At 40.6% G+C, this 22,967-nt stretch overlaps 1 protein-coding gene across 1 annotated transcript in view; it reads right to left on the minus strand.

Moving 5' to 3' along the window:
* cnksr2a (connector enhancer of kinase suppressor of Ras 2a) overlaps window positions 1-22,967 on the minus strand; it is a 410,446-nt gene that overhangs the window by 348,702 nt on the left and 38,777 nt on the right.

Here is a 22,967-nt window from a genome sequence, read left to right on the forward strand (position 1 = left end):
TGTTAAATGAGTGATTCAGATACCATCCTGAAGAGTGCCGCTCTCCCTGGTCAAGAAGGTATCTACCTCCATCAAAGCTGACTGACTGAAACCCCTTAATACCATTTTGAGGCTGCTAAAATGGAAATCCATGCCATCCTGCACAAATTGGTGTGATTTCCAACAAACTGTAGCGTTATAAATTGCTCCTTGTCAAAGTCTACCGAAAATATCAGAAGTCTTCTCAACTGTGAACACAGAAATAATAGAGATTCTTACTGCAAGGAAGTTCTATATTGTGTCTTCGCACTTGTTAATCCCCTGCAGTGTTGTACAGTCAAAATCAGGTGCTATTTTCAGATTAAGCAAGGTAAATTAGCAAAATGTTAACTCTTCACCTGCCTCAATCCAATTAAGAAGAAGGTGGGGAGAGGTGGAGAAGTGAAGAGTTAGGGAGGAGAGAGAAAATGAGGAAGAGAGAGAGTAAGTAGATGAAGAGAGTGTGGCAAAGAAGGTAAAGGAATGAAAAGAGCAGGAAGGGAGAGAAAGTGCGAAAGGATAGAAGGACAGCGAGCGAAGGGAGTGAGGGATGAGACAGCGACACAAAAACTAATAATACCCATTTCTAAGCTTAAATAAACATTTGCACTAAAGATGCACAGATTTATATGAAGCAATTTAAGTTGCATTCAATGGAAATTATATGCAAAGCAATAGTTTTTCATACACCAGTGTAAATGGTAATTCAATAAAATGTTATTAAATCTTTGACCTTCAATAATATTGATGCCTTTGTCCCATTCCGACTGCAAAGCAATCCTTCCTACAGCATGCATTCTCTTTTTTTAACCACTTGTTACATATTCAGCTTCCCATAAATTAGAAATGAAAGCACATCATACTCATTATAACAGAGCTTCAGTGAGTGTATTTTTAGCATCTTTCCATTCGGCTGATGGACTATAGACGCTTAAGTGTGACACAACAACAGTGAAGTGTGGCACCTTAGATCTACATTCTCAAGGTAATTAGTTCCTACTTATTTACAAATAATGTAACAACATAACATTCCTCTTTCTCTATAAGAAACATAATATCCCTAATTGCATATAACCATTCCAAATAGTAAGTTCTTTCATATATAAAAGAACATTGATAATCAACCTTTATAAATCAACTGAATACCTGAAGAATCTTTGATACTTGGTCCTTTTTCCTAGAATGATTATTCACGGAATTGTTTAGGTGATAGGATTTTGTACCTCCACCTTCTGGATTTGGTTCTTATCAGTCTCAGTGGTGTGTTGGCAATCTGCAAGGGTAGCATTGTGCATGTAGCTCCTAGTGTTGTAGGAGACATGCTTGATGATGTTAACGTTTATCACTTGCTTATGACACTATTCATTTTGCAGAGTTTGTTGGTGAGGCTGTTGACCTGGACACACTGGGTCAAGAGGTTTCTGGTGTTGTTGATGATCTTCGACGTTTTTCAAACTCGCTAAGTTGAATATGAACTCTGTTCCTTCTCAGTAGCTTACTGGTTTCAGTTTCAGCTTCACCAACCACCTTTCCCTGGGCTCCAGGTTAATGGTTCGATCTTGTGCCTATCAGGTTGTGTTTTCAGCAGATCAGACAGGGATCAGCATTTTTATTAAAGTGTTGACCTGCTCCTCTCTGGAGGTCAGTGAATTATTGTTTTACTCTCTGTTGATCACTTGGAGGGCAGGTCTCGCTTGGGAGACATTGTTATATTTCTTCCACTTGGTGCAGGCAATTTCATGTCAGCCTTGCACTTAGCTTGATTGATCCCAGCTTTCTAGGTTCTTTCCATGGTTTCGTATATGTGGTGATCATGATATTTCTCATCAACATCGTAGATCTGGACAACATTTGTTACGCTCCTGAACATCTTCAAAATGACTCATTTACTTCTAGTAAACTTCCCGCATATGTTTAAAGCCAATGAACACGAAGGTTTACTGGCCAAAGACTGCGCTGAATGTTGTCACCGGCAAAAATTCCTCATCAAAATTCACATGTCAGTAATCATTTCTCACATCAAGCTTCCTGAAAACGCCTAGCCCTGCAAGTGCTGGTGCTGGAACCAAGCAGCAATTCCTCACTATGACTGAATTCATATCTTTCGGATCCAGACAAATTTGTAGCCAGTTCCAAAGAAGAGCTATGTTGGACACCAAACTTGAGCTTTGTTTTTCTCTCTACAGTAATTCCATAACTTTATGTTTTCATTTCAGATTCCCAGTATCCACATTATTTTGCTTTCAAATTCTCAGCCATTCATTTGGTTTATCCCTCACTACAATGAAACATAGTCAAGTGTGTCAGCTCTGGCCCTCTGGCAATCAGCTTTTTTTTGTCCCCACCTTTTGGTAACTCTTTTTCCAGCTTTCCTTCCACTTCCATTGCTACTTTATTTAGGGGATGAATCACTCATTTCATTGCAGTAGAAGTAATACTGATGTGACGCTCAAAATCTTCAAAGTATCCAATCATTTCATCAGAACACTCTGGGTACATGTAGACACCTTTCTTTGACCTGATCAGAGGGAACGTTTCAACGGAAGAACTACCTTCATCCTTCAGTGTCACCTCCTTCACCTCATGTTTCACAGAGATCAGGTACAGCTCTTTATAACTACTCCACCTCCTGGTAGCAGGACTGCCTGTTTCAGTGAAGTAGAACATCCAGTTAATGTCTTTTCTTTTGTAATTCTCTCTGATTTGGCTTGCTCCCGGTTATCAAATCTGTTTCCCATCTCCTCTCTTCTAATACTGTTAACATGGTACTGCTGAGTGTCAGAACACCTTTCCTTAGGTAACCACTTACTTCCAAATTTTCAGGAAAGATATTCTGGTATGGTCTGAGTGGGATAACATTGCGCTGGTACCAAGCTTCAGCTGAGGAAGTTACGTTGTGGGTTTACTTGACAACGCTGCCTCCACCATAATCCTCAACACTGGTGCCCCGCAAGGCTACATACTCAGCCCCCTTCTATACTCCTTACACATTCATGACTGTGTGGCCAAATTCCACCTCAATTCCATTTACAACTTTGCTGATGACACTACCGTTGTAGGTCGGATCTCAAACAACAAGACGGAGTACAGGAAAGAGATTGAGTGCTTAGCAGCATGGTCTCTCCATCAATGTCAGCAAAACGAAGGAGCTGGTCATTGACTTCAGGAAGTGAAATCGAGGGCACGCTCCTGTCTGCATCAATGGCGCTGAGGTAAAGATGGTTGAAAGCATCAAATTCCTGAGAGTGATGATCACCAACAATCTGTCCTGGTTCACCTATGTGGATACGACGGTCAAGAAAGTACAACAATGTCTCTACTTCTTCAGAAGGCTAAGGAAATTAGGCATGACCACACAGACTCTTACCAATTTTTATAGACGCACCACAGAAAGCATTCTCTCTGGATGCAGCACAGCACGGTATGGGAAGTATGAGAAGACCGCAAGAAACTACATGGCTCAGTGGTTAGCACTGCTGCCTCACAGCACCAGGCACCCGGTTCGATTCCAGCCTCGGGCGACTGTCTGTGTGGAGTTTGCACATTCTCCCTGTGTCTGCGCGGGTTTCCTCCAGGTGCTCTGGTTTCCTCCCACAGTCCAAAGACGTGCAGGCTAGGTGGATTGGCCATGTTAAATTGCCCATAGTGTTCAGGGATGTGTAGATTAGGGAGATGGGTATGGGTGGGATGCTCCGAGGGTCAGTGTGGACTTGTTGGGCCGAAGGGCCTGTTTCCACACTGTAGGGATTCTATGAACTTCTGTAAACACAAACCAGCCTTCCATCCACTGACTCCTTCTATACTTCCCGCTGCCTCGGGAAAGCAACCAAAGCAATCAAAGACCCCGCCCACCCCAGTTATACTCTCTTCTGCCCTCTTCCAATGAAGATATAAAAGTTTGAACACATGTACAAACAGGTTCAAGAACAGCTTCTTCCCTGCCGCAATCAGATTTTTGAACAGGCCTCTGAAATGTTAATTCTGATCTCTCTCTCTCTGCACCTTCTCTGTAGGTGTAACACTGTATTCTGCACTCTGGTTCTGCTACTGGATGCAGCGTGTATGGTAGTATCTCAGTACATGTGACAACAATACGTCAAACTCAAACTCTTACTGGTCTGAATGCTTGTGGGGGAACTGTTGCATTTTATGCAGTTGTCTGGTTCCTATCCCTTTTCTATCCTTAACTCATCATCATCTACCAAACTATTCATGACTTGCTTTCCTTTCCTTCTCATCCACCCTGTTGCTCAAATTCTGATAATTCCTTGACCTTCTACTTTCTTTGCTTTGCACATCTTTTCCCAGAGATTTGGCTTTTCATAAGTTTTGCAGTTTGATCCATGTACAGGTCACTTCCTTCTTTCTGTGAAAGTATGCGATCATCAATAGCTGCTGCACATCTTTGTCTCTGTATGGGGTGCATTCTCTTGCTTCTGTTTCAATAGCATCAACCCTGTTCCTTTCTCTTGATCTAACTAAAAGCTGACCATTTGGGTGGTTAGCATCATCATTTATTTTCTTACGGCTTCATGCAATTTGACACTGTCTACAGTCTTCAATATTGTGAGTGTTGCATTTCCAATTAACTCCTTTTGTTCTTCAGGGTGTGCAAAGCCCCAGATGAGTTAATAAAGCAGCCTTTTAGCTATCTTGAATTTATATTTTCTGGCCACATTGTGCAATTATCTTATGAAATTGTCAACAGGCTTACCTGATTCCTGCCTCAAGCCCTGAAATTAATATTAGTGGATCCAACAATTTCACTTTGGCTGCGGATAATGCTGAATTTTTCAAATATTTTGGCTATTTTCATTTTGCAGGGTTTTTCACTCAGCTCCCAGCTATTAGATAAAATATAAGCTTTTCTCTCCTGCTCACAAAAAAATGTCACTTATCCTTTCCCCTTCATTAGTGCTTTTTGCAAAATTACTGAATGTCAGTCTATATCTTCTGTCTAAACAGCTGAAATGCCATAATCACTCTCCCAGTTCATCACAGGTTTGTGATGTGTGTTTATTGCTGCAGTGGCCATTTCATTTTTGGATAATTCATTCAAATTTCTCTTTTCCTGGCACTAATTTGGGTTGTTTTAATTCTAATTCAGCATTGAGACTATTTGAAATGTTTGGTTTGTACACACAGACACCACTGCCACACTGTTATGATTCCCGGTCTTCAAAAATAAGAAATTATCATACTTTCAACTCATATTGCTGGAACCTCATCAAATCATCATGTGAGAAGTACAATAGGCAAGGTAGATGAACTCAGAGCTTTGGTCAGTACTTGGAACTATGGCATTATTGCGATTACAGAGACTTGTCTGAAAGAGGGATAGGAATGGCAGCTAAATGTTTCATGATTTAGATGTTTCAGGTGTGATAGAAAGGGAGGTAAAAGATTTGGGGGAGTTGCATTACTGGTAAAGGAGTATCTCACAGTTGTACTGACGGAGGATACATCAGAACACTTGTGCAGTGATGCAAAATGAGTAGAACTCAGGAATAGGAAAGGTGAAATCACAATGCTGGGGGTATTCTGCAGGCCTCGCAACAGCGAGCGGGAGATAGAGGAGAGAATATATAGATAGATTTTGGAAAAATGTAAAAACAACAGGGTTTTTGTGGTGGGTGATTTTAACTACCCCTGTATTGACTGGGACCTCACTACCTGCTAGGGGCTTGAATGGGGCAGAATTTGTAAGGACCATTCAGGAAGATTTCTCGATGCAATATGTAAACAGTCCAACTAGGGAAGGAGTTATACTGGACCTGGTTCTGGGAAATGAGCCCGGCCAGGTGAGTGAAGTTTCAGTGGGGGAGCATTTCGGGAGTAGAGACCCTAATACTGTGAGTTTTAAGATACTCATTGATAGGGATAACAGCAGTCCTCCGGTGAAGGTTTTAAATTGGGGGAAGGCGAACTACAACAATATTAGGCAGGAACTGGAGAATATCAATTGGAGGTGGCTGTTTGAGGGTAAATTCATGTCAGACATTTGGGAGTATTTCAAATGGCAGTTGATAAGAGTTCAGGAGCAGCACATTCCTGTGAGAATGAATGATAGGTATGACAGGTTATGTGAACTTTGGATGACCAAGGATGTTATGACCTTGGTCAGAAAGAAAAAGGAAGCATACTTGAGGTCTAGGAGGATGGGAACTGATGAAGCCCTCGAAGTATATCAGGAAAGTAAGGAAGAACTTAAACAAGGAATTAGAAGGGCCAAAAGGGGTCATGACAAGTCATCAACAAACAGGATTAAGGAGAACCCCAAGGCTTTTTATACATATATAAAAAGCCAGGGGGTAACAAGGGGAAAGGGTTGGCCCACTCAGGGACCAACGAGGGAATCTATGTGCGGAGCCAGAAGAGGTAGGTGAGGTCCTAAGCAAATACTTTTTGTCGATATTCACCAAACAGAAGAAATTGGTGGAGGATGATCTCAGGGAAGGGAGTGTCGAGTTTCTAAGCCAAATTGCTATTAAAAAGGAAGTGGTGTTGTGCGTCTTAAAAAGTAATAAGGTAGATAAGACCCCGGGTCCTGAGTAGATCTAATCCCAGAATATTGAGGGAAGCAAGAGAACAAATTATAGGAGCATTGACAGGTAAAATTCCACAGGACTGGAGAATAGCCAATGTTGTCCCATTGTTTAAGAAGGGTAGCAGGGATAATCCTGGAAATTACAGGCCTATCAACTAACATCAGTGCTGGGGAAATTATTGGAAAAGATTCTCATGGACAAGATCTATATGGATTTAGAAACAAATGGACTTATTAGCGATAGACAGCGTGGTTTTGTTGGGGGGAGGTTGTGCCTAACTAACTTGATCATTTTTTTGAGGTGACAAAGATGATTGATGATGGAAAAGCGGTTGATGTTGTCTACATAGACTTCTGTAAACCTTCGACAAGGTCCCTCATGGCAGACTGGTACAAAAGGTGAAGTCACACAGTATCAGAGGTGAGCTAGCAAGATGGATACAGAACTGGCTTAGTCATAGTAGATAGAGTGTAGTGATAGAAGGATGGTTTTCAGAACGGAGCATTGTGACCAGTGCTGTTCCACAGGGATCAGTGCTGGGACTTCTGCTGTTTGTGATATCTGTAAATGATTTGGAGGAAAATATAGCTGGTCTGATTAGTAAGTTTGTGGACAATACAAAGAAATATTGTTGGAGTTGCAGATAGTGAAGAGGATTGTCAGAGGATACTGCTGGATATGGATCAGTTGGAGGCATGGGCAGAAAAGTGGCAGATGGAGTTTAATCCAGACAAATGTAAGGGTGATGCATTTTGCAAGGTCCCATTCAGGTTGAACTTATACAGTGAATGGTAGAACTCTTAGGGGCACTGATATGCAGAGGGATCTGAGTGTGCAGGTCCACAGATCACTGAAGGTGGCAGTGGAAGTAGACATAGTAGTAAAAATAGCTTATGGAAACTTGCCTTCATTGGAAGGGGCATTGAGGATAAGGATAGACAAGTTATGCCGCAGCTTTATGGAACTTTCGTTCAGTGACACTTGGAATATTGCATAATATTCCAGAAGGATGTGGATGCTTTGGAGAGGGTACAGAAAAGGTTACCAAGTTGTTGCCTGGTGTGGGGGATTTTAGCTACGAAGAAAGGTTGGATAGACTGGATTTGTTTTCACTGGACCGCAGGAGGTTGAGGGGCGACCTGATAGAAGTTTATAAGATTGTGAATGGCATGGCTAGAATGGAAAGTATGAGGCTTTTTCGCAGAGTGGAGGAGTCAATTACTAGGGGACACAGGTTCAAGATGCGGGGGGGAAGGAAGTTTAAAAAAGAGATGTACGAGGCAAGCTTTTCAAACAAAGGGTGGTGAGTGCCTGGAACGTGAAGCCACAGGAGGTGATGGAAGCAAACACAATAGCAGCAATCAAGAAGCATCTGGATGAATGCATAAATAGGAAGGGAATAAATGGATATAGATCCTGTAAGTGAAGACAGTTTTAGTACGGAAGGGCAAAATGTGGTGGTGCAGGCTTGGAGGACGGGAAGGCCTGTTTCTGTGCTGTATTGTTCTTTATTCTTTATAAATGTGTTTCTTGCATCACCCTGTGAGACTGGGCGACTGATACATTGTTGCTCAGCAATATGACTGCAGTGCAGCAGTAAAATGCAGCTCCCCAGATGTGCAGTCCAATAACAATTGGTTCCTACGTCTTTATAAGGAATGTTACGGTACAGCACGAATATTGACAATCCATGTACATTTCTTGCTGTAGAATCATAATCTGCGCAGCTCTTTATCGTAACATATAGGAGAATTACACAGTGGTGAGATCTTTAATTCATATTAGACTAAAACAAATGAACAAAACTGAAGGCTTATGTTTTAAATGCATGAATGAAACCCAGCCATCTGTACCACACACCGCCCTGTGTATGCTGACATCAAACTGACAATACAAACCAGGACACAAAACAAGATCTCCAAAGACGACAGTTTGCCTGTAACAACTTATCTGTAAGTCTGACAATGTACTATTTCTAAGTCATGCATCAACAGAATTGAAAACTATCCTCCAGCCAAATTAATTTTGCAAATATGTTTCTGCAAACTGGGAAATACACAATGCAGCTTCCACATCTAAAATACACAGTGCAACAGAAAATAAACTTCTTTCTGTAGAATCCATTTTATGTCAAAATACTCTTGTGTAGAAAGGATTGTGCTGCAAGATGTTTCATTAGCATGAACTATAGAGGCGACATGCAAGTAGATAAGTCACTGGGATCCAGCATGCATTTGGGCTGGTTAGCATATTGTAGGGGGAAATTTGTTAAATCAGATGGAAAGAGAGATGAAAATGACAGCATAATTTCGCTCACAAATAATAAAAAAAATTTGTGAAGTTGTACTTTAAATAACTTGTTGCTTTTGTAGTATCTTTCCATTTGCTGTGGTTCTTGACATATTCAATGAATAAGAAAATCCACAAAAATTCTGATTAGTTCACAGTACAATTAAGTTACTTCAGACAGTAAGTGACAGGGAGAAGGGAATATATTCTAAACAGTTAACATTTTTATTTCAAATTCCAATTCTACCAATTCTGAAGTGCAAGGAATGGTGCCACTACTAACATCCTATGGCTAAAAAGCATAAAAGGAACTAGCTAAGACTTTGTGTTTTGATCCCTTTATGCTGCAGGAGAGCTTGCGTGAGTGGGTAGTATTAGGCTTCGATGCAATAGCCTAAACAGTTGAGCAGTCTGTCAATGCTCTATCTGGATTCAAGCCGAACAAATGGTCATTTGATTTACAAAGCTGAGATTGACAGGTGCACATGGAGTGAACTGCATTCCACAAAACTTTAGGAGAAAACAAGAAGATGCCTTTAGGAGAAAAAGAGAAAAGAAAAGAAAGCACTCAATAAAGATTCAAATCAACACTTCCATTTCAATGCAAATAATTTATTCAATATACTTATCCTTTAAATTTTTCCTCCTCCTGCTGAAAACCAATCCGATCAGCATCCTTCTGCATATCATTTACATGGAAAGGGACAAGGGAGATTAGTGAGAGTAAGAACACATTATTCCCATTGATATGAAGCATTTCTGGCATCAGTATCAGAATTATATTTTCGCAGAACTGTTGGAGAAGTATTAGATGGGCAATTTCGACAGAAATTTTCAGTCTCTTTTGACTGTCAGGTTTTGAGGCCATTTTCCAACATATACAGTTAATTTGATTATTCTTTAATATATCAGTTATCTTAGACAGTAAAGCTCAACACAGCTACCAAAATCTGTGTGATTACAAAATAAAGCAATGACTATGGTATGCCTTAGGGTTCATTTACAGTGTTCCTGCGGACATTCATCCCCACTTAAGTGGCAGGTAAATTATGCAGCACAATTTGTTCATTAACTCTGAAAAAAGTGTGCAGCAACTTTGGAAGAAGCAATTCAAATTTCATCATTCTCACATGATCTTACCACAAATTAACTGAATGGTTAGCTCCAAGGTGGTTTCTGGTTTGTCAGTGTTCTCAAGGAAGGAGAAGAGGGAACAGCTATTTACTGTAAATTTCATCTCACCAGCTCTCTCCAGTTTCTAAGCATTGACTTTAGGACAGTTTTGGAACAAGTACATTATGCTAGAATATCATAAGATGAAAATCTAGTACAGGTGATCGCCTGTTGTGTGAAACTACAGCTATGAATAATAAGGATGGCAACATTGACTTCCACATGGGAGAATTCTCTCCACTTGGTGTCTCAAATGACAACATTACTTGGTAACTCTAATGAAAGCCAACTTCACCAGTATTGTTTCATTTTATAACGTAATGGTATTCTGTCAGGCAACCAAAAAAAAAAATCACAAAGCTGTACGACAAACCTGGAGAGAAATGCAGCAATAAATGAATTCAAAGTGCTTTAAATGACATTAAGGAATAAAGATTCATTCAAGCAGGTTATACAATCACCAGAGGTTCCATCATTGAATTGCACCCCAATAATTTTCCAGGAAATTTTAGAAAGAATTGTACAATCTTTAATCTGTTACACAAAAACAAATGACGGGGTGGCTCATGGAGGCAGCAACATCTTACAGAACATGAACTTTAAACAGAATTTATCAATGCAAGATATAGAAGTCAATGGCAATTTGCATGGTGGTTAAATGGAGTCAGCATTTCGCATTTTAACAAAGAAGAAAAACATGGAGGCATACTCAGAAGGAATCTAAAAACAGTTAAAAAAAATTACGGATAATGTGCCAATTTTTTGGCAAACAAGGATGAGACCACTAAATGCGTGAGAAAGAACAACATGATGAAACAGTTAAATAGTACTGAGCATAAATGGAAACCCAAATATATCTACCAGCACTATCTGCGCTGCAATCTAGCCAAAAGATCAATGAGAAGCAACTTAGAAACCAGGTACTTGGGGATGAGAATCCCAATTTAAATTAGCAAGAGTTATTTACCCTTGCTTATACACAGCTCCCTCTACATACAGTATTTCTGCTGGTTCTCGCAAAATGACAGCCATAGCAAATACTGCAGTGAAATCGCTGCCAAATTTGCATTTCTTTGCTGATCGCTATTATAACTTCAAAAATGTTGATTGTAGCCTTTGTAAAAAAATAGTTTCAGTGGAAAATATTTGATAATTTATGTCTGTTACTTGATTAAAATTTCACCATATTGTGGCCATGCTTTGCTTCAACAGTATTTAACACATGAATGACTGCGATGAAAACTGTCAGCAGTGGTGTCTATAACAATAAAAATCCTTACTCTTTTATGGATCAAATGTCACCTAGCCTCAGCTTTTCACAGGATAGAAATAGTTTTCTGGGTTTTCAAAAACTTGTGGCTTCTTCTATCCAAGTACTTTAAGCTTCCTTAAAGCAAAATCTAAAGTTTATCGAAGATTTCCAAGTATAGATAGGCCAAAGTCCAACTCTATTCCCCAGTACCCCTCCCCAAGCCACCAATCCCCACCCTTGCCCATCATTCCGTGTCAAGCAGCAAAACTCCATCATTGGAACATTGTCTAAACATTTGGTCTCCAATGACATGGAAGAGGTACACTGTGTCATGGTTAAAAGTCTAAATAACAAGCAGCTACAGAAAGAAATTAGCAATATTTGAGAATCACTTTACATGAAAAATCTGTTGAAATTTGATTGAAATTAAACAAAACAGGAAGAAATGTCACACTTATTTGAAATGAAACGACTACCCATCATGACATAATATGCCTCAAAGTGATTTACCTCGAAGGCAGTATTTTTGATGTGTGCCAACTGCAATAATGTAGGGCATATGGCAGTCAAATTCCAAAAAACAGTGATGTGACCATGTGACAATCACTAGACTCCACTGATCCAATATTAATTCAAGAGTCAATAATTATTGGACAAGATATGGGGAACTACTCTGCTCTTCTTTGTAAGAGCATCTTGAGTTTTTTTTTTATATGCTCACCTGAAATAAATAGTTTAATGTGTGAGGAAGATGCCATTTCTGCCAGTGCAGCAAACTCACCGTACTGTACTGGAGTGTCAGCCTTGGTTCATGCGCTCAGCTCCTGAAATGGGATGTCAATCCAGAATCTTCAGCTACAGGAGCAAGGTTACCACCAACCAAGGCATAGCTAATACCTGGCTTCATTTCATCATTCTCATCAATTATGTGAATCAAAGGAACCAAGGGCAAAATCTTGTCATGGGCTAAAGTGAGCAATTTGGGAAAGTTGGATCAAATGTAATACTCCCTCTAATTTTTAGTTATTGTGCATGGACCTTCTGAAACTAAAAATCAATGTATCAGCAGTGGGAGCTCAGAGCAGCCCACTGCTTCAAGGGAATACTTGAGCAGATATTGAGAGACACCCTTCTCCAAAATGTTGCATTTTCCAACCAAGTGTTGGATGGCGAGACGAGATTCTCAGTACTGTGTAATGTGAGGCCTATTAGGATGGACTATTGCTCAGCATCACCCTTATTATTACTTAATTGGGAGGCGGTGGGGTAGTTGTAATGTCACTAGACTAGAATCCAGAAGCTAATACTCTGGGAGCATGGGTTTAAATCCCACCACAGCTGACTATGAAATTTGAAATCAATAAAAATCTGAAACAAAATGCTCGCCTAATGCAACCATGTAACCACTGTTGATTTCTGATGAAGGGTCTAGGCCCGAAACGTCAGCCTTTCTGCTCCTATGATGCTGCTTGGCCTGCTGTGTTCATCCAGCTCTGCACCTTGTTGTCTCAGATTCTCCAGCATCTGCAGTTCCTACTATCTCTGATTCAATTTTAACCACTGTTGATTGTTGTAAACATCCATTAGGTTCAATAATGTCGTTTCGGGAGGAAAAATTAATTCCTGGCCAGGCCTACATGTGACTCCAGAACCATAGCAATAGGGTTGACTCTTTACTGGCCTCTGGGCAATTAGTGATTTGCAGTAAATTCTGACTTAGATAGCGACATCTACATGCTACGAATGAATTTTAAAAGATCTCGTCTCATTTATATGCAGCCTCCCATTCCACTACTTGCCGGATAGAAACTAGACGCTGAGAAATCCTGATGTGGTATCTGGTGCCTCTAGCTCACCATTTGCTCTCCTAGATGGCTGACTTGGATAGTAAAGCACCAACATCCTAAAGCACAGTCCATGGGCAGCAGGCAGACACTCTATGCTTTTAGTGGCTGATGTGGAGCTGAGAAGAGAAGCATTCAACACTCCCGCAGTACGTATAATCTTCTGTCTTTTTTTTTGAATGAGACTCATGCTGCACTCATTGGAATAAGGTTCAATGTCAAAGTTGAGGGTCAGAGATGGCACCAGTGTCAGGGACCCTGGGATACACTGTCAGTGGTGAGTACTTCCGCCTGCGTTGGGCGGGAGAATCGGCTTAGCATCGGATAGGCGCGGTACCGTAGGGACATGCTGCAAGTTTGGAGTGATAACATGAGTAAAACCCCCTCAGCATGGAGGAGACAGTCCTCCATGAATCTCAATGAAAGTGACACTCAGCAACATTCTGGTAAAATTCAACCCCTTGACACCGGTACACACGATGTGCTGAACTGCTTTTGTTTTAAAGCTCTCTGCTCAAAGGCAGGTTTAACCTACCGTGCCTCCATTTCCATCAAAGGTGTCACAAGGAGGCAGGTCACAAATCCCGCCCTGCTGAAAAAGGGATCAATACAAGGAACAATGCACTAATCTGATCCACACCAGCCACTGGGGCCAATTGCATATGAATACAATGATTGTTAAGTAGTTTAAATTCTTAAACAGTAAGTGAAAATAGAATTGTATGTGAACAGGTTGAATTGCACACCTTAACCGGCTTACAGCTCAGAATATTTGTCAGGCAGTGAACGAACATCACCCATCGTTCCTTGAATCATCCCTGATTTCCCTGAACATTTGCAGTAAAAGGTGATGCTAACTAGTGATCAAAACAGCGTAGCACCCATCACAGACAGATCCATCAGAAATGGATGAGCAAATTTGGACTAGATTTCTTAGTTGACAGTTGGGTGAGGGAGACGGAACAGGAAGTGTATGATCTGTTTGCTCCCATCCTAGTTGTTTCAGCACAGAGAATCAATTTTAGCTGGTCAGTTAGCTCATTCCATTAGATCATCCCTACCAGGGCACATTAGGTGCAACAGGCAATGATGTGTGACATCGCACTGGAGAATATTGCAGAAAGCCACCTGCACAGTCCAAGTATCAAAGTGTTCTGACCAAACCACTGTGGTAGATTTGGACTTCTCACTGTAATGCATCATACACTCTGTCTGTAGATTTCTCATCAGGGTCATGAACCATCTTTTCTGCCATTATCCCTTGTCTCCAAGGAGCAAACTCTCAAATGGCCCCAGTGGAAAGCTTATCCATGATTCCTGGGAGTGCTTAAGGATGGAACAGTTGTGCCTACTCCCAGGATAGTGGTCACGCACCCCTGCGTGATTCTTCTCTAATAGTCACACACATATTGGACACTGATGGAATGAAACGCTTTATGATTGACAGATGTCCCTGGTTGGCCCAATGGAGCTTTGATGGATGCAACCTAACACACATCAGACTCTAGGGAATCCAACAATACACGCAAAGTAAATCATCCATGGTGAAGGAGATGAAGTCAGTTGTGTACCTATACACAATTATGAGCTGAAGCTTGAGATATGCAGTAAATGTTGCCTGGAATAACTGCAATGGATAAATATTCTAGGCCAGACTCATCGAATGAGTGATGCACAGGGTGTACAACAATGCAATTTGAACTGATCTCCCCAGGCAACAGACCCTAAATGTCAGCTTTCCTGCTCCTCTGATGCTGCTTGGCCTGCTGTGTTCATCCAGCTCTACACCTTGTTATCTCTAATACACAAAGGGAGTTGACTCTGGAGAGGCACAGTCTGTGAAGCAAATGGTGCTCAAAGCTCATGGGAATTCATTCTTTACCTACAGACTCTATGCACAGGATAGCATTCTCCAGTACCACGCTGCTTTTGCTGCCTGTCTTGTTCTTGTCCTTGCACAGCTGCAGGTCCATCACAAACCTGGACCACAGGGCCCAACCGGTCCTGGATAGCTAGCGTCCTCTATCTTCTTCTCTCCATTTCCTCCTCACTGCAGGTGCCTCCTCCAGGCAGCACAATGCCAATTGGGGTAGATATCTCTCATTCGTCAGCTGAAGTCCTCACCCTTCAGCGGTATCGTTGGCTCCTTCCATCTTCTTATTTGTGATGTTACATAAGATTCCATGAAGGTGTTACATAATATTGGATTTAACATATGTATAGTATCTTGAACATTTTGAAAAGAATGCTTTTCAAAGCCACTGACTATAGCAGAAAAATGTAACTGCAAAGAACACAAGTTGCTTGACTGGAACTACTGAAACTGTGAGGCTTTCAGAAAGCAGTCACATGACCCAATTTATGAGTAAAAATAAATTGGTTGAGAGACAGGCAGTCGATGTAACTTGCCACAACAGAAACAGCTTTGCCCTCTCTTTCTCTTTTCTCTGAAACCCGTCTCATCAAAATGTCAGAATTGAAAATCCACTGGAAGACTTCATCACCACAAGTAAAGTGTTCTCAAAGGACAAGTCTGAATCCACACCATTGTCATTAGAAAATGACAAATCAACCAGCCGTAACTGATACAGGCTGAAACCCAGTGAGAATGGATTGTGATTACTATGCATCTGTATTTTGATAATCTGTGAATGAATCTTTTTTTTTCTGATTATACTTGTTACTTTGCTAAAGTATTTTTAATATAAAACTTGCTGCCATGTTTTACATCCTTGATTCAGGCATGGAGATGTGTGTACGCGTGTATAATTTTTGGGAAGGGTTGTTGGATATATTGGCACATTTTAAACTTTTTATTAATAATCTTTGCTTGAGTAGGATTTTGCTTAGCGATGGCCTAGCTCTTATTTGATTAGCATGAGGATCCCGGCTGACTTGTTTCTGGCACTGAGCCACAGGCCATCTCATGTATAATTGGCAATACCACTTTCCTTTTAAATTCAAACATGGAGGAGTGGGCAAGGAAAGGAATCAGTCAGAACTGAGTCAGAACACTGACGTCAGCCTACAAAAACAGAAGAAATAAAGTCAACTGCCATCCAGCACTAACATCTTCAACAGCAGTCTCTGCTGCAATGTGTAGCCAAAGTCTAACTTTCAGGTTTTTTCATCTGTCTTTGTGCTGCCTTCTTGTACCTGGTGTAAATCCCTCCCAACGTACTCCTTCCAATTTTAGCAACTGTTTTTCTTCTGAGCTGACAGAAAATGGCAGATTGGTGTCCAATTGACCTGATATTATCACGCTGCATTTTACCCAAGGATGAGTGGTAGTCCACTTGAATTGTGGCCTTAAAATCCAGCCCTTTCTTTATCTGTCCACGAGTAGTCAAACTGAAGAATCAATAATAAACACTGCAGAACTGAGGAAGTTAAACCAGTGAATTCAATTTCAAAGCACGTGGAGAAAGCAAAATAAAGAAAGGCAACAAAAAGGATTGGATTGAGGGAGAGATAGAAAGATAACTGAAAAAATTATGTTAAAAAAGTGCACCTGCAATTTTTTTTAAATCTTGAAACTTGAAACAGTGAGATTCCATACTCGCAAAAGTTAATTTGCAACACCATAGGGGTAGCTTGGCACTAATTAAGACTTAAAGCGCCAATTAAAAGGAGAAGATAAATTTGTCTGAAATGGACCAAGCCCCAGCTCTCTGTAGCTGATTTAATTCATACCTACCTTGCAAGTACAGGAACTTTGCACATTCAACACACTTAAATGGAAATCAAGATGGTAGGATGTTATTTTGGTGCAGTTTATGGAGGGGTCAACAATTTCAGCATCTTTAAGTTTAACCGCACCAATGCACTCATGAAGCTGACATCAAAATTGCACATAAATAATGGTGAACAACATTAGCCTCGCTGTTATTTTTAAAGGAAATTCTAACCTATTGATACTAATGGTCATCCCATAGGTTAAATAATGCAGAAAAATGGAAACAGTTTTATGCAGGTATTACATTTTCTACTACCATAGACCTTATTCAGTTGCGTATGATCAAGAATAGAAACAAGATAGCATCTAATGACTAGTTTTGCAACCGATGTACTACGAATTGACAACTTAATAACTACATTGTTCCTTCACAATGTAGTCTCATAAGACAGCACTTAGGAACAGCCATCACTCCAGATGAGACAAAAATATGTTTTCACACATTGACAAGTGGACAACTAATTAAAGTCTGCAGATAGTCTTTCTGTTTACTTATTTCCTCAAATACATTTCTAACCAAATTAGATGACTATCATGTAACGCTCAAACCATTTTTGCATCTCCTTCCGAGGAAGGAACGTCCTCAGCAAACAGCTTTTATTTGCTGCTGAACTAATACAGTATGGGAAACATGACCTCAACCCCTCCCCAACCAAACTGAGAAAGTCATGTTCAACCCTTCAATTTGGAAAGAATTGGCTGATGGCAAGCAGCATTCTGAAATAGGTTTATGATAAAATCGTATTTTCAAATGCAGTACTGCAAGGAAATTTTCACATTGGGAATTGAATGAAAGTTGCAAGAAAATTAAATCTATTTGAAAATCAGTTGAAGGCTATTCCACACAGTACACCAAAATTAAATAGTTTATGTAACAACAATCAGAAAACACAGACAGTAAACACTACTGCAGAGTAGCATTACTCCCTGAAGAAGCTGAACTAATTATTCTTGTCAGCCCACTCACAATACAGTACCAACTGCATCATGGATTACATCTCAATTATGCACAATCTCCCCCAGGCTCAATCCGGACATGTTTCCAGCATCCTTCCATGTTTTACATTGGAGATAAATTATATTTGTACATCAGTGAGCAACTGCCATTAGCCATTCCAACTGCTGCTAGGACCAGCATCCAATTATTCTCGATGCGAACTAACAATGGATAGCATGATGGCTCAATAAATAAAGGATAGCATCTTAAATGTGCAACTAAAGCAGGGAATTAAGGAACTCAATGCACAATAAACAGTCATCCAGTAAGTACTGAAACAGATTGTCATGATATAACTGTTGGCTTTGTCTTCCCAAAATATAGATTGTTTTTTTTCCTTTATTCGTTCACAGGATGAGGGCATCGCTGGCTTGACAGCATTTATTGCCCATCCCTAATTGTCCAGGGGGCAGTTAAGAGTCAACCACATTAATGTGGGTCTGGAGTCACATGTAGACCAGACCAGGTAAGGATGACAGTTTCCTTCCTTAAAGGACATTAATGAACCAGATGGGTTTTTCCCCAATAATCGACAATGGATTCATGGTCATCATTACATTCTTAATTCCAGATATTTATTGAATTCAAATTCCATCATATGCCATAGCAGGATTCAAACTTGGGTCCCAGAATGTTATCTGGGTGTCTGGATTAACAGTCCAGCGATAATACCGCTAGGCCATCGCCTCTCCTACATGGTTTGCTACCATGTCATGGAAATGACTTGATCACTTTTTCATTTTATGATATGATAATGGTCTAATAGTTAATTGTTCTTCAAAGAAAAACATCTCGGGGGTTAGTGTATTTAACACAGTAAAACTAACTAAATGTCATGAAACAGACATTACAGCAAACCAACTTATTGGTATGTCTGTGAGGTTTGCAGACACACAGCAAGCTAACTGCCAGGCAGAGTTACAACAAGTCTTTCAAAGCAAGCTCTTTTGTAGACAAGATGCACATTCAACAGTTGAGTGGTCCTGACGCAATTCTCAAGTATTATCTCTTAAAATACTTAATAGTTGCAAGATGACATAGATTGATTTGACTATACATTCAAAAACCATAAAATATGCTCCTTTGTCTTTTAAAAACATATTTACATTGTAAACAATTAGGATTAGTGAGCACTACTATGTTTGTAGTAGACCAAAGTGAAAATTAACAAATACGGGAACGGTAACTACTAGTTTGCAGCAAAGGAACATCATATCCAGCACCATCAACACGGCTCAACAGTTAATTTACTCTTCTACCAGCAACCATTTACAAATTGTTCATTTTATTCTTTTCTCCTTCCAAAATGGGAAAATAAAACTGAGAAAGCCCTGAGCAAGGTAATGACTCCAAATAGTACCTCCTTTATACACCTCTAAAACAGTAAGCTCATCATCAATCATAATACAGGAAAGAATAAATGCCTCTGCCAAAATCTGTCCACTCTGGAGAGAGTAATTATTTATATTGCAGTTAATTTCATAGATTTTATGTAGCTACTTCTTAATTCTGTAATTTCATAGGGAATTAATATTTACTTTTAATCTGTAAAATTCTCTCCCTTTAAACTAAATAAATTCTGCATTTCCTTCTCTATTTGTCTCTCTATCTCACAGTGTGGTAGAGGCAGGCTCAATTGAAGCATTCAAAAGAAAATTAGATTGATATCTGAAAAAGAACAATTGCTGTAGGATTACACCAAGTACTTCAGAAAATGGCACAAAAATAAATTGCTCAGTTGGAGGGCTGTGCAACCATGACGGGCTGAGTGGCGTCCTTTTATGCTGTAATAATTCTGTGATTCTGTGTTACTTTGAATATTTTTCTAAAGGTTTTCTTTCCATCTCCTTCTTTGCATTTTTATATATTTGAAAAATCTTTGTGCATAATATTGAAACACGAGAAAAGAGGCAGCACATATAAAATTCAATGATCACAGGTGTATTTACTTAGTTCGCTTGTTCTATGTGCCTTTGCCTGTTCACCCTCAGTGCTAGCACTGTGATTGCAGTATGGCTGATGAAGGACTGCTGGATTTCAGTGAAGGAGACTCCACCTGGTCTTAAAAGATAGCCTCACACAGTCACAGGTCTAGAATGCCCAACTTTGGATTGCACCACCTCAGCATGGCAGGATGGCAGTAGCCTGGCTGACAGTCAGGCTGGCACAGGAATGGGAGAACAACTGCCATCTTCCTGAGAGAGGACAGCAGGTTCCATTCGACCTCTGTAATCCTATTGATCTGTTCAAGCATACACTGTTAGACTGCTACAATACTTGCAAGTCCCTTTGCTTTGATGGCAGTAGGTCTAATCTTACATGATGTCAGACCGAGATTCCACTCAGCAACCTTATGTCAAATGACTCCTCCATACGCTGTAATGAACGTTGACACATCAGACACTGCATTATGGTTGGATCTAGAATTTGCGCCAAAGGGTGGCCTTCAAGCTCTGTTCAATGCCCAGTGGCAAGTTGTATCATGCAGTTGGATGGTGACTGCAAGTTGGTGCAGGCTCATCATCCACCTTCTGTACGCTGACCCACCATAGTTATCACGGGAATCTTCTACAACAGCAGTGCGCAATCTCATTCTCTGGTGAGCTGGTACCTCTGCTATTCATGTCCATTCCCACCAGTGAAGTGAATGATCACTTTTTACTAATTGTGGAAATGTCAGTGAATGAATTCCTTTAAAGTGGAGAGTTGAAAGCAAAAAGATAAATATCAGGGGTCACAATGTCAAATATTTTTGCAAAGATGTTATCTATGCATTTAATAACCTGTAATTCTTTCAAGGAATAAAATAGGTGAATATTTGCTGGATGATTCACAAAAGTCAGATCGCTGTTGAGTATCTGGATATTATTCTGTCTCACTCCTTCAAGAAAATTCTTTATCTGAGATGGACAGATCTTTCATTCAAAACTACCTCTTTGCAACATTGAATTCATGAACTTTATTTTTTCTTTAGGAACTATATTATGTTGGCCTGTTAGTCTAGGCTAATGTCTAGATATCTGAGCCATATAGAACAGAGACAGCCCAGATTCAATGCCTAGCCAGTTAAATGGGAGAGCTTTGGTAGATGTTGGCTTGGAATATTTACTTTGTGGTGGCTTTTATTTCTACTTGGTGGCCAAGTAGGTTCCGTAAAAACATTTTGACAGAAGAAAACTAAGATGTGGACCTAAATGGAAAGTGGAATTGTGGTTACTGCTATCCCACTCAGATGGGTGAATTATGAATAGCCCAGCAAGGAGTGGACTTTCTACATTGTCTCCTCTTCCTCCTCCTCATGATCGTGCTCCATCTAGCTGGTGGCAAGGACTATGCCCAGATGATGGCAAGCATTCCAGATTTCAGTAGACCAAGATGAATCATAAAGTCAGTGCTGCTGAGTACTGTAGGGCGGGTCCAGAACTGTGCATTCAGGGAAAGCTTTTCTTAATCACCATTATGATCATGATGATGCTTTTCAGTAAATGCAAGCTTCCTACAAGTATATCCAAGAGGTCAGCAAATAGCCTTCGTCATCCAGTGGTGACCTTCTGATTTCTGATTTGTCATGATGACTCAAATGTGAATGTTATTGTGGACTCGCTCAGAATGAAGGGCATCATGACTGCTGCATTGACCTGCATTTTACATTGTGTCACCCATCAGCTGAACATTGATAGAGGCATCCTTCAGGTTGTTGTACACCTCAGAATTTACATGCAATATCTCCAAATTGATGTCCACACTGTAAATGGGACACTGCAACATAAGGAAGTGTACCATGCTGATGAAGGTGTATATGTTTGCCCTGCTCCTACTTTCCAGAAAGAAAGAATGAAATGCTATCAGCTCTCCTTGCACAGAACACCAATCACCCTTCTTATGCAATAATGAGCTGTGAAAGGGAAGATGGTATCAATTTTAGCTGCACTCAGCAGGAAAGAGTCTGATGAATAAAGGTTCATGATTACTGTCACCTTCACAGCCACTGACAATGCTTCCATAGCCCGCTATCCTGAGGCTGTAGTGGTGAGCACTTTCTTGGTGAATTGGAAATTTGTTTACACTGTTCCTCGCTTAAACTGTGGTAGGGAGAATGGCTCCTTGGAGGTGCTGAGTGGATCTGGCCTCCCGTCTCCTCCCTTCTCTATGTGCAGTTTGTGTGTCACTTTTGCTCCTTCTCCCTATTGTGCTGTAGGCCGTAGGGATAGAATCTACTGCATCCCTGACTTGGAGAAAGTGGTCTGAGCAGAACTCTAGAAATCAGGATCAGAGCAACAGTAGTCCGATAAGTTTCAGCAACTTTACATGTGCCAGATAGCACTTTTGGTCCTGGGTAAAGGGAGGAGAAAGGCACTGAGTCATAATGTTCATTTGGTGAACCAGTGCACATGAGATGGACTGAATGACCTTGTTCTGTCCTGTAGCAAGTCTATGGGCCCAAACTAGTACTCATAGCACCAAGATCCAGGCACTGTGCAAACTTTGTATTTAGTAACAGGTTAAAACCAGGTTGACTGAGTGCCTTCTGAGTGGGTTGCTCAGCTATGCTGAACTTTGGGCAGCACAGTGGCTCAATGGTTAGCACTGCTGCCTCACAGCACCAGGTTTGATTTCACCCTCAGGCAACTGTCTACGTGGAGTTTGCACGTTTTGTGTCTGCATGGGTTTCCTCTGGGTGCTCATTTCCTTTCACAGTCCACAGATGTGCAGGTTAGGTGGATTATCCACAGGACATACAGGGTTAAAGAGATAGAGTAGGGGGATGGGTCTGGGTAGGATACTCTGGAGAGTTAGTGAGGATGTGATGGGCCGAATGGCCTGCTTCCACACTGTAGGGGTTCTATGACAAAAATGCTGCTAATTTTGCTCCATAATCTCAGCTGAAACTGTGTATGTGCCATTGGGGAAGCTATAATTGACGTTGAGACAGTGCGAATTAGGAACAGGTTAATCGAGCAAGGTTCCCACTCTGAAGCACAATCCAGCAATTTGCTCCAACAATTCACCTGCTAACATCAAGTAAGTTCAGAAGCTTGCTCAGCTCCAGTACTTCCCACTGTTAAATAATAAAAATGATTAAAAAATACACTTGTACATTCAACGGTTG

The sequence above is a fragment of the Rhincodon typus genome, chromosome 11, assembly GCF_021869965.1.
Source record: "Rhincodon typus isolate 14 chromosome 11, sRhiTyp1.1, whole genome shotgun sequence".
NCBI classification, from domain to species: Eukaryota; Metazoa; Chordata; class Chondrichthyes; order Orectolobiformes; family Rhincodontidae; genus Rhincodon; species Rhincodon typus.